Here is an 11400-nt window from a genome sequence, read left to right on the forward strand (position 1 = left end):
CTGGGGAGCAGATGGGGTCCACGCTGAGTAAAGAAGAAGCGGCAGTGGTTAAGCTCCTCCAACACATACTTTCTAAGAGAGGAGTTTCTTATGATGAGGGGAATCTGAGGAGGTTGCTGTTGTGGGCTCGGCAGCACGAACTAATTGCTTCAGAGACCGCAGCCTTCGAGTTAACTACTTGGGAAAAGATCGGCGCGGCACTGTGGGATGACATTAGTTCAGGTTCCAAAGACAGTAGGAAACTTTCCACCGTGTGGAGAGTGGTCCTAGACACTCTGAAAGAAATGAAAGTGGAACGGCAGACCACCGCCTCCGCTTTCGCTGCCTTGTCAGCAGAGGCAGAAAGTGCTGGTGCCAAGGATTCCGCTACCGCTATGACGTTCACGGGATCCCTGTTCCCTAAGGTGGCTCCGAAAAGGAGGAACGGGGACGCTGCACGCGCGGCACCCGTACGGCACGAGCAAAAATTAGCCGATTTGCTCCAGCTCGACTCCCCTCCCTGAAGCCCAGAAGATCAATCACCGGAGCTCACGGGCCGGCCCCGCTCTCGCCGGCCCCCGCCCGACCCCCCTGCCGCCGCTTTCGCCGCCGCAGCCGCCGCTGCCGCCGCCGCCGCTTCTGCTTCCTCTTTAGAGGACGGCGCCTACCCACCCCTGCCCCCGTCCTCGCCCCCGACACCTCAGTCACCGCAAGAACAATCTCGTTACGGTTTACAAGATCAGCACTTGCAAGAGTTAACGAGAAAGTTAGAGCAACTTGAAATCCGAATGCAGCAAGCGGCTCAGCCCACCCCCACAGCACCGCTGCCTCTTCCTTTTAACCCCTTCTTCCGCGACACGGGGGGGGGCGTTGGTCTGAGGGAAACGGTGGCTATCGGGTCGCCGCCACCGTCGGCCGAAATGGGAGGGGGGGCACTGGCCCAAATGGGAGGGGGGGCACTGGCTCAAAGGGGAGGGGGGGCACTGGGACGCGCGAGAGGTAATAATAATCCGGCAAACCGTTGGCAGGGAGTTATTCGGGATGCTATAATAGAGGGGCAGTTTAACGAACTTGGCCCAGTGACGTTCCCGGTAATAGTGACCCCACAGGGCAATGAGTGGGAAGCCTTAGATTGGAAAATGATTAAAGAAGCAAAATTAGCCGTAACACAATATGGGTTGAAATCACCATATATAAATTCGGTAATTCAGCATATCTTTACAGCACATTTATTGACTCCGTATGATGTGCGCATGATTGTACAAACCTTACTAACAGCTTCACAACAATTGCAGTTTTTCCAACATTGGCAAGTGGCCTGCGACGCTGCCGCAGCCACACCCCGTCAGCAAGGAGACCCTCTATATGGGGTGCAAGCTCAGATGCTGATGGGGGCAGGTCCTTTTGCTAGCCCAGATTGACAAGTGGGATTTCAACCAGAAGTGTTACGGTTAACCCAGGAATTGGCTCTCAAAATCATTCTAGCCGTACATGATGAAAAAGAGACGCCAGCATTTACAGGAGTGAGACAGGGGCCCACAGAGCCCTACCCAAAATTCATCGACAGATTGCATGCCGCCATTAATAGCAATCCTGATTTAAGTGATGAAATGAAAGTTAAATTCCTTGATATGCTTGCTTATGACAATGCTAATGACAAAACTAAGAAAGCTTTAAGCCTTCTCCCACGACAATCTATTGCAGGTCAGCTGCTGGAGGCAGCAGAGCGAATGCTTGATCAGGAGAAAGCTGCCTTTATGGCTGCTGCGGTAGGAGCTGCAGTAACACCAATTGTCAGAGGCAAACACATCAAAGGCAAGCGAGATAAGAAGTGCTTTAACTGTGGACAAATGGGTCATTTTAAATCAGAATGTCGTGCTCACGTGTCTCGTAAGAGGGGAAACGGGAGGCAGAGCATGGCCCGCCCTCGCGTGACGACACAAGTCCAGGGTGCTTGGACCGCTGCTCCGCTGCCACCTCAGGAAACGCAGGAATGGATTTGGCAACAGCAGTAGCTATTACACTTACAGACACTACAATACATCTGGTTGATTCTAATCTGGTGGGACCTCTGGGACATGGTTTAAGTGCCTTATTAATTGGACGTTCCTCAGCATCTAAAAAAGGTATTTTTGTCATCCCAGGACTTATTGATGCTGACTTTGAGGGAACAATTAAAATCATGGTATACACACTTACTCCTCCTTTGACTATCATGGAGGGATCGAAAATTGCTCAGCTAATTCCATTTGAATCAAAAGTGCCTAATGCAGAACAAAAGAAGAGAGGTGAAAAAGGCTTTGGGTCCACCGGACAACCAGATGTTTTGTTAGCCCTGGACATTAGTCGGGGGAAGCCAGAGGAGCAGATGGAGATGAGACACCCTAATGGACAGACGAGTAAATTACGAATGCTCATTGACACTGGAGCAGATGTCACAATTGTACCACTTTATCTATGGCCTAGTCAGTGGCCTTTACTGCCTGCTAATACAGGAATTCTAGGGGTTGGAGGAACTCAAGTCACATCCATCAGCAGAGACACAATAGCATTTATGTTTCCGGATGGCAAGCTAGTAACCACACGTCGCTATGTGATGCACTCACCTGTGGCACTGGTGGGCAGAGATCTGCTCAGTCAAATGGGAGCTCGATTGATTACTTCGCCTTTTTAGGCGCGGCCACGGTAGAGCAGCCAATCCTAAAATTAACCTGGAAAACTGATGATCCCATATGGATCAACCAGTGGCCGCTAAAACTGGACCGGCTGCAAATTATTAATGATTTGGTACAGGAACAGCTAGATGCCGGACATATCCTGCCTTCAACTAGCCCATGGAACACACCAATTTTTACAATTCAGAAAAAGTCTGGGAAGTGGCGTCTGTTACATGATTTGAGAGCGATTAATGCGGTTATCTGTGACATGGGCACCTTACAACCTGGTTTGCCTTCCCCAGTAATGTTACCTGAAGGCTGGGATCTGGTAGTTATCGATCTAAAAGATTGCTTCTTTACAATCCCCTTACATCCAGAGGATGCTGAAAGGTTTGCCTTTACAGTGCCATCGATTAATAAGGCCGAACCAGCAAAGAGGTATCACTGGGTGGTGCTACCACAAGGGATGAAAAATTCACCCATGATCTGTCAGTCTTTCGTCGCGTGGGCTCTGGAACCCATCCAAAAACAGTATCCTCATTTACTCATTTATCATTACATGGATGATATCTTAGTGGCAGGAAAACAACTGGACTGCGAGACAATATTGGGCCAGCTAACATGCAGTCTCAAGGAGAGGGGATTAGAGATAGCACCAGAGAAAATTCAGAAACAGGGGCCATGGCTGTATCTGGGCTGGATTATTACAAATGCAATGATTCGCCCTCAAAAGGTTAAAATCAACACAAAAATAGAAACATTGTCTGATGCACAGAGATTAATTGGGGATATCCAGTGGGTTCGTAATATCTGTGGAATTACGAACGATGATCTGAAACCTTTGATGCCACTCCTGGGCACGTCTGTACAAGCTCAGGAGCGCCGTCAACTGGATGAGGATCAACAGCAAGCTTTACAAGTAATTAGCAATAAAATCATGACAACTTATACTCACAGGCGACTGGATGATAAAGCTCTTTCTTTTATGTTAGTTAACTCTGGGGGTAAACGTGAACACCCATTGGGGCTTATTATTCAGTTGAGTGAAACAAAACCAAAGTTACGAATTTTGGAATGGATTTTTCTCCCTTTTCAGCCCAGAAACACAGTAGTTACACGTCCTGAATTATTTTCACAGCTTGTCATAAAAGGGAGGCAGCGAATTTTAGATATTTCAGGCATCGAACCAGAAGTCATCTACATACCTGTATCTCAGTTTTATTTAGATTGGTTATTATCTGCTTCAACTGTCTTTCAAATAGCAATTGCTGATTTCTTAGGTACTATCACCAATAGTTATCCATCGGATAAGCTTTTGTCATTATTATGCCATCAGCGGTTTGTACATTTACCCTTGCGATCAGAGGTTCCAGTAGAAGGGATAACTGTCTTCACTGATGCTGGACGAAAATCTCGAAAGGCTGCAGTCACCTGGAAGGAAGGGGACACCTGGGAACATCAATTACTCCCTGGAGTGCCTGGTGACTCTTTACAGACTTTAGAACTTCGAGCTGTTATCTGGACATTTCAACGCTGGTCTCAAGAACCTCTTAATATAGTATCAGACTCATTGTATGTAGTAGGTACAGTACAACGTCTGGAAAACAGCATGGTGAAACCTGTGCGAAATCCTGTATTACATACTTTGTTGTTACAATTGCTGACACTTTTGAACCAACGTCAGGATGAATATTTTATTATGCACATCCGCAGTCATCAACAATGTGGAGGCCTTGCGTTGGGAAACGCTCGAGCCGATCAACTTGTCGCTCCAGCCTGGACGGGCCCTGCCGTTAACACCTTTGAACAGGCCAGGCTGTCACACCAGTTTTTTCACCAGTCAGCAAAAATGTTAGCCAGACAATTTCACATTCCTGTGGCTGATGCTAGAGGAATTGTGCAATCCTGTCCCGATTGCCAGAAGGTGGAAGTAGGCCTCGGTTTGGGAGTAAACCCCCGAGGACTCCAACCTTTACAACTCTGGCAAATGGATGTGACCCATATCCCAGAATTTGGCAGGCTTAAATATGTGCATGTTTCTATTGATACCTTTTCTCTAGCACTCTGGGCAACAGCGCAAACAGGTGAAACAGCACGGCATGTCATCAAACATATGCATGCTGCAATTATGGCACTGGGCGTGCCTGCAGAGATCAAAACTGACAATGGTCCGGCCTACACTTCCCGGAAATTTACTCATTTTTGCCAACTCTGGGGTATATGTCACATCACAGGAATACCACATTCCCCCACGGGACAAGCCATCGTGGAGAGAGCACATCAAACCTTGAAAGCGCTTTTGCAAAAACAAAAAGGGGGAGAAGTCTTGGCTGCTGCAGAGCGACTTGCAAAAGCGGTGTATGTATTAAATTTTTTGCGGTTCACAGGTGATAGAAATGAACCACCAGTAATAATACATAGTTTGGGTTTGAAATCTGGTACAAACCAATGTGACAGTAATGTTTTTGTTCAATACAGGGATGTCGTTACAGGAGAATGAAGAGGACCTGCAGAACTAAGAATGACCGGTCAGGGATATGCTTGTGTTGTTGCAGATACCGACGTCAGATGGGTACCGAGTCGATGGGTGCGGCCCTGGAAAGGGGAAGTCAGGAAGAACGACGCAGAGCACTAGGCTCACTCACAGGTCCTAGGCAGGGGTTCCTGCTTGTGTTTTTACAGGTAACAATTCATCTACGTAGGCCTCTGAAAACTGGACGGAGAACCCTGTGTTTTGAGGCACTTCAGAGACATCAACATCGACTGCACCTGGTTCTGACCTCGTTGCTAACAGCACTACATCCAGCAAACAGAGAAGCCTTTTGTCTTTTCCTGGGCTTGCAGTCGTTTTGCATGGCTGTTCGAATACAGCCGCTTATCACAGTTCAGAAGTTTATACTGAAGCAAGTTGGTTGTCTGAATTTGCCAACGAGCCAACATATCAGCAATCCACTTTTAGTTACAGAAAGGCAGGCTTAATTTTTTAGAAAACAGCAGTAGTTTGTTAAAGTTATAGGCTTAATTGAAAACCTTAGATAAAGGATTCTAGCAGAAATTGATTTTGAAGCTTTGTAGACGTTTGGCTTTGCAGTGTGTTAATTAGAACAATAAGATAGTAGATAAGAGTTGTGGTGTTGGGAAAGAATGGCTCTCGAAGTTGGCAGGTGTACCAGGACACCTGAGAAAGGAAGGTGGAATGATGACTACACGTCAAATGTGGGCCACATTTGTTCTGGTTTGGCTCACATTAAGCCATGAAGGGATTCTTGACATCGAACCCAGAGCAACCATTTGGGTAACCTGGGCAAACACATCTGGGATAAAGGATTTCTGTTTGAGTCTACAACAAGCAGATGATCCTTTTAGGACCTGTTTAATTGGCATTCCGTTGCAGGAAAATGAAACTGATTTCGAAGGATATTGGAAACAACAGAGAGTGGACCTGATTGGCAGACCAGATGATGATAGTTGTTTCATTTTAAATTGGCCCTCCATGCGTAATGCAGCTTGGCAAAAGATAGTCATTGAGAATCTAAACCAGTTAACTTCTTTACCCTTGCAAGAATTGGATTTGTTGGCCAGTGTTACACCTGTTAAGTATGTTGATGTTACGGAGATGCCAAACTGCCATAATGTGGTTCCTCAGCTGCAGCCAGTGAATGGCACAGGAGTGGTTTGGTTTGGTGACCCATGACATATTTGGTTAGCTCAGAATGGTCACCGAGATTTATTTGTAGGTTGTCAAAATGTGACAGGGCATTCTTCTTGGAATAATTTGAAAACAGGAGGATTCTCCGTAGAAACCACTGGAGGCTTTAAACTTCCACCTGGAGTGTTTCTGATTTGTGGGGATAGAGCATGGCCTGGTATTCCTGTACGACCTGTCGGTGGTCCTTGTTATCTTGGATGACTAGACTCGGGATGAGGGGCTGGTTGCAGACCTTGGTCAAAGGAGTATTGATAGTGCTAGTAGGTTTACTAATCTTGATGTTGCTTCTTCCCTGTCTGTTTCAGTGTTTGTGACGGATGTTGAATAGTCTGGGTGAACAAATGTTTAAGAAAAGAGAAGTCTCGATCGCTCAAAAACAAAAAGGGGGATTTGTGGAATGGCTGGAAAGAAATGGACATATTATGAGCGATCCAAACCGAGGGGCCTCACTGTAACAACAAGCTGCAGCTGTGTTCAAGGACAAAAACAAGGCCGAGACGGCCTGAGAAACTACATTCCTTCCCAAGAGATAAAGATGTTGGAATGTCGAAAACAGGGGGTCTACCTGGGGGGAGAGCATCGCGTGGACGCCACACCGGGACCAATCATAGGGGGCAAAAGAGCGCATGAACAAGTAGCTTTAGCCTATTAGCAATAAGATAGCGGCGCGTGAAGTTTGAGATAGAGTATAAATTGCTGTGTAACCTTTAATAAAGTGGCATCAACTTGATCACATTGGCTGTCTAAGTTGTGTCCGAGACTTCTGCGTTGGCAGTGGGCAGCGGTTCAGTGGTGGCAATGTCACTATGGGGGCTATGTCAAAGTAGGTAGCAGATCAGTGGTAGCCATGTCACTGTGGGGGCCATGTCACAGTGGTCAGCGGGTCAGTGGTGGCCATGTCACTGTGGGGGCCATGTCACAATGGGCAGCATGTCAGTGGTGATCATGTTACTGTCTGGGACATGTCACAGTGGGGAGCAGGTCAGTGGTGGCCATGTCACCGTGGGTGCTACATCACAGTGGGGAGCGGATCAGTGGTGGCCATGTCACTGTGAGCTTATGTCACACTGGGCAGCAGATCACTTGTGGCCATGTCACAGTGAGCAACAGGCCACTGGTGGCCATGTCACTGTCGGGGCTATGTGTCAGTTCACAGCAGGTCACTGGTGGCCATGTCACTGTGGGGGCCATGTCACCGTGGGCAGCAGGTCAGTGGTGACCATGTCACTGTGGGGCCATGTCACAGTGGGCAGCAGGTCAGTGCGGGCCATGTCACTGTGGGGGCCATGTCACAGTGGTCAGCGTGTCAGTTTTGGTCATGTCACTGTGAGGTCATGTCACAGTGTGCAGCAGGTCAGTGGTGGCCATGTCACAGTGAGCAACAGGCCACTGGTTGCCATGTCACTTTGGGAGCTATTTCACACTGGGCAGCAGGTCAGTGGTCGCCATGTCACTATGGGGGCCATGTCACAGTGGGCAGCAGGTCAGTGGTGACCATGTCAATGTCGGGGCTATGTCACAGAGGGAAGCAGGTCAGTGGTGGCCATGTCACTATGGGCAACATGTCACAGTGGGCAGGGGATCAGTGGTGGCCATGTCACTGTGCGGCCATGTCACATTGGGCAGCTGGTCAGTTATAGCCATGTCACTATGGGGGCTATGTCACAGTGGGCAGCAGGTCAGTAGTGGCCACGTCACTGTAGGGCCAGTCAAACTCGGCAGCATGTCAGTGGTGATCATGTTACAGTTTGGGACATGTCACAGTGGGGAGCAGGTCAGTGGTGGCCATGTCACTGTGGGTGCTACATCACAGTGGGCAGCAGTTCAATGGTGGCCATGTCACTGTGAGGTCATGTCACAGTGGGCAGCAGATCAGTTGTGGCCATGTCACAGTGAGCAACAGGCCACTGGTTGTCATGTCACTGTGGGGGGTATGTCACAGTGGGCAGCAGGTCAGTTGTGGCCATGTCACTATGGGGGCCATGTCACAGTGGGCAACAGGTCAGAAGTGGCCATGTCACTATGGGGGCTATGTCACAGTGGGTAGCAGGTCAGTGGTGGCCATGTCACTATGGGGGCTATGTCACAGTGGGTAGCAGGTCAGTGGTGGCCATGTCACGATGAGGTCATGTCACAGTGGGCAGAAAGTCAGTTGAGGCCATGTCACAGTGGGCAGCAGGTCAGTTGTGGCCATATCACAGTGAGCAAGAGGCCATGGGTTGCCATGTCACTGTGGGGGCTATGTCAAAGTGGGTAGCAGGTCAGTGGTGGCCATGTCACTATGGGGGCCATGTCACATTGGGAAGCAGGTCACTGGTGGCCATATCACTATGGGGACCATGTCACAGTGGTCAGCGTGTCAGTGGTGGCCATGTCACTATGGGGTCCATGTCACAGTGGGCAGCAGGTCAGTTGCGGACATGTCACAATGGGGGCCATGTCACAGTGAGCACCAGGTCAGTTGTGGCCATGTCACTGTGGGGGACATGTCACAGAGGGCAGCATGTCAGTGGTGGCCATGTCACTGTGGGGGCCATGTCACAGTGTTCAGCGGGTCAGTGGTGGCCACGTCACTATGGGGGCCATGTCACCGTGGGCAGCATGTCAGTGGTGATCATGTTACTGTTTGGGATATGTCACAGTGGGGAGCAGGTCAGTGGTGGCCATGTCACTGTGGGTGCTACATCACAGTGGGCAGCGGTTCAGTGGTGGCCATGTCAATGTGAGGTCATGTCACAGTGGGCAGCAGATCAGTTGTGGCCATGTCACAGTGAGCAACAGGCCACTGGTGGCCATGTCACAGTGGGTAGCAGGGCACTGGTGGTCATGTCACTGTCAGGCCAAGTCACAGTGGTCAGCGTGTCAGTGGTGGCCATGTCACTTTGGGCCATGTCACAGTGGGCAGCAAGTCAGTCGTGGCCATGTCACTGTGGGTGCTACATCACAGTGGGCTGCGGTTCAGTGGTGGCCATGTCACTGTGAGGTCATGTCACAGTCTGCAGCAGGTCAGTTGTGGCCATGTCACAGTGAGAAAGAGGCCACGGGTTGCCATGTCACTGTGGGGGATATGTCACAGTGGGTAGCAGGTCAGTGGTGGCCATGTCACTGTGGGGGCCATGTCACAGAGGGAAGCAGGTCAGTGGTGGCTATATCACTATGGGGATCATGTCACAGTGGTCAGCGTGTCATTGGTGGCCATGTCACTATGGGGTCCATGTCACGGTGGGCATCAGGTCAGTGGTGGCCATGTAACTGTGGGGTCCATGTCACGGTGGGCAGCGGATCACTGGTGGCCATGTCACTTTGGGACATATCACAGTGGGCAGCAGGTCAGTAGCGATATGTTACTGTGGGGCCCATGTCACAGTGGGCTGCAGATCAGTGGTGGTCATGTCACTATGGGCGCTATGTCAAAGTGGGTAGCAGGTCAGTGGTGGCCATGTCACGATGAGCTCATGTCACAGTGAGCAGAAAGTCATTTGAGGCCATTTCACAGTGGGCAGCAGGGCAATGGTGGTCATGTCACTGTGGGGGATATGTCACCGTGGGCAACAGGTCAGTGGTGGCCATGTCACTGTGGGGGCCATGCCACAGGTGGCAGCGGGTCAGTGGTGGCCATGTCACAGTGAGCAACAGGCCACTGGTTGCCATGTCACTTTGGGAGCTATTTCACACTGGGCAGCAGGTCAGTGGTGGCCATGTCACTATGGGGGCCATGTCACAGTGGGCAGCAGGTCAGTGGTGGCCATGTCAATGTCGGGACTATGTCACAGAGGGAAGCAGGTCAGTGGTGGCCATGTCACTATGGGCAACATGTCACAGTGGGCAGGGGATCAGTGGTGGCCATGTCACTGTGCGGCCATGTCACATTGGGCAGCTGGTCAGTTATAGCCATGTCACTATGGGGGCTATGTCACAGTGGGCAGCAGGTCAGTAGTGGCCACGTCACTGTAGGGCCAGTCAAAGTTGGCAGCATGTCAGTGGTGATCATGTTACTGTTTGGGATATGTCACAGTGGGGAGCAGGTCAGTGGTGGCAATGTCACTATGGGGGTCATGTCACAGTGGGCAGAAGGTCAGTAGTGGGCATGGCACTGTGGGGGGTATGTCACAGTGGAAAGCAGGTTAGTGGTGGCCATGTCACTTTGGGCCATGTCATAGTGAGCAGCAGTCAGTAGCGGTATGTCACTGTGGGGCCCATGTCACAGTGGGCAGCAGGTCAGTGGTGGTCATGTTCACTATGGGGGCTATGTCAAAGTTGGTAGGAGATCTGTGGTGGCCATGTCACTGTGGGGGCCATGTCACAGTAGTCAGCGCGTCAGTGGTGGCCATGTCACTGTGGGGCCATGTCACATTGGGCAGCATGTCAGTGGTGATCATGTTACTGTTTGGGACATGTCACAGTGGGGAGCAGGTCAGTGGTGGCCATGTCACCATGGGTGCTACATCACAGTGGTCAGCGTTTCAGAGGTGGCCATGTCACTGTGAGGTTATGTCACAGTGGGCAACAGATCACTTGTGGCTATGTGTCAGTTCACAGCAGGTCACTGGTGGCCATGTCACTGTGGGGGCCATGTCATCGTGGGCAGCAGGTCAGTGGTGGCCATGTCACTGTGGGGCCATGTCACAGTGGGCAGCAGGTCAGTGGTGGCCATGTCACTGTGGGGCCATGTCACAGTGGGCAGCAGGTCAGTGTTGGCCATGTTACTGTGGGGGCCATGTCACAGTGGTCAGCGTATCAGTTTTGACCATGTCACTGTGAGATCATGTCACAGTGTGCAGCAGGTCAGTGGTGGCCATGTCACAGTGACCAACAGGCCACTGGTTGCCATGTCACTTTGGGAGCTATTTCACACTAGGCAGCAGGTCAGTGGTGGCCATGTCACAGGAGCAACAGTCCAATGGTTGCCATGTCACTGTGGGGGGTATGTCACAATGGGCAGCAGGTCAGTTGTGGCTATGTCACTATGGGGGCCATGTCACAGTGGGCAGCAGGTCAGTGGTGGCCATGTCACTATGGGAGACATGTCACAGTGGGCAGAAGGTCAGTGGTGGC

This window comes from Strix aluco, unplaced genomic scaffold (genome assembly GCF_031877795.1).
Source record: "Strix aluco isolate bStrAlu1 unplaced genomic scaffold, bStrAlu1.hap1 HAP1_SCAFFOLD_80, whole genome shotgun sequence".
NCBI classification, from domain to species: domain Eukaryota; kingdom Metazoa; phylum Chordata; class Aves; order Strigiformes; family Strigidae; genus Strix; species Strix aluco.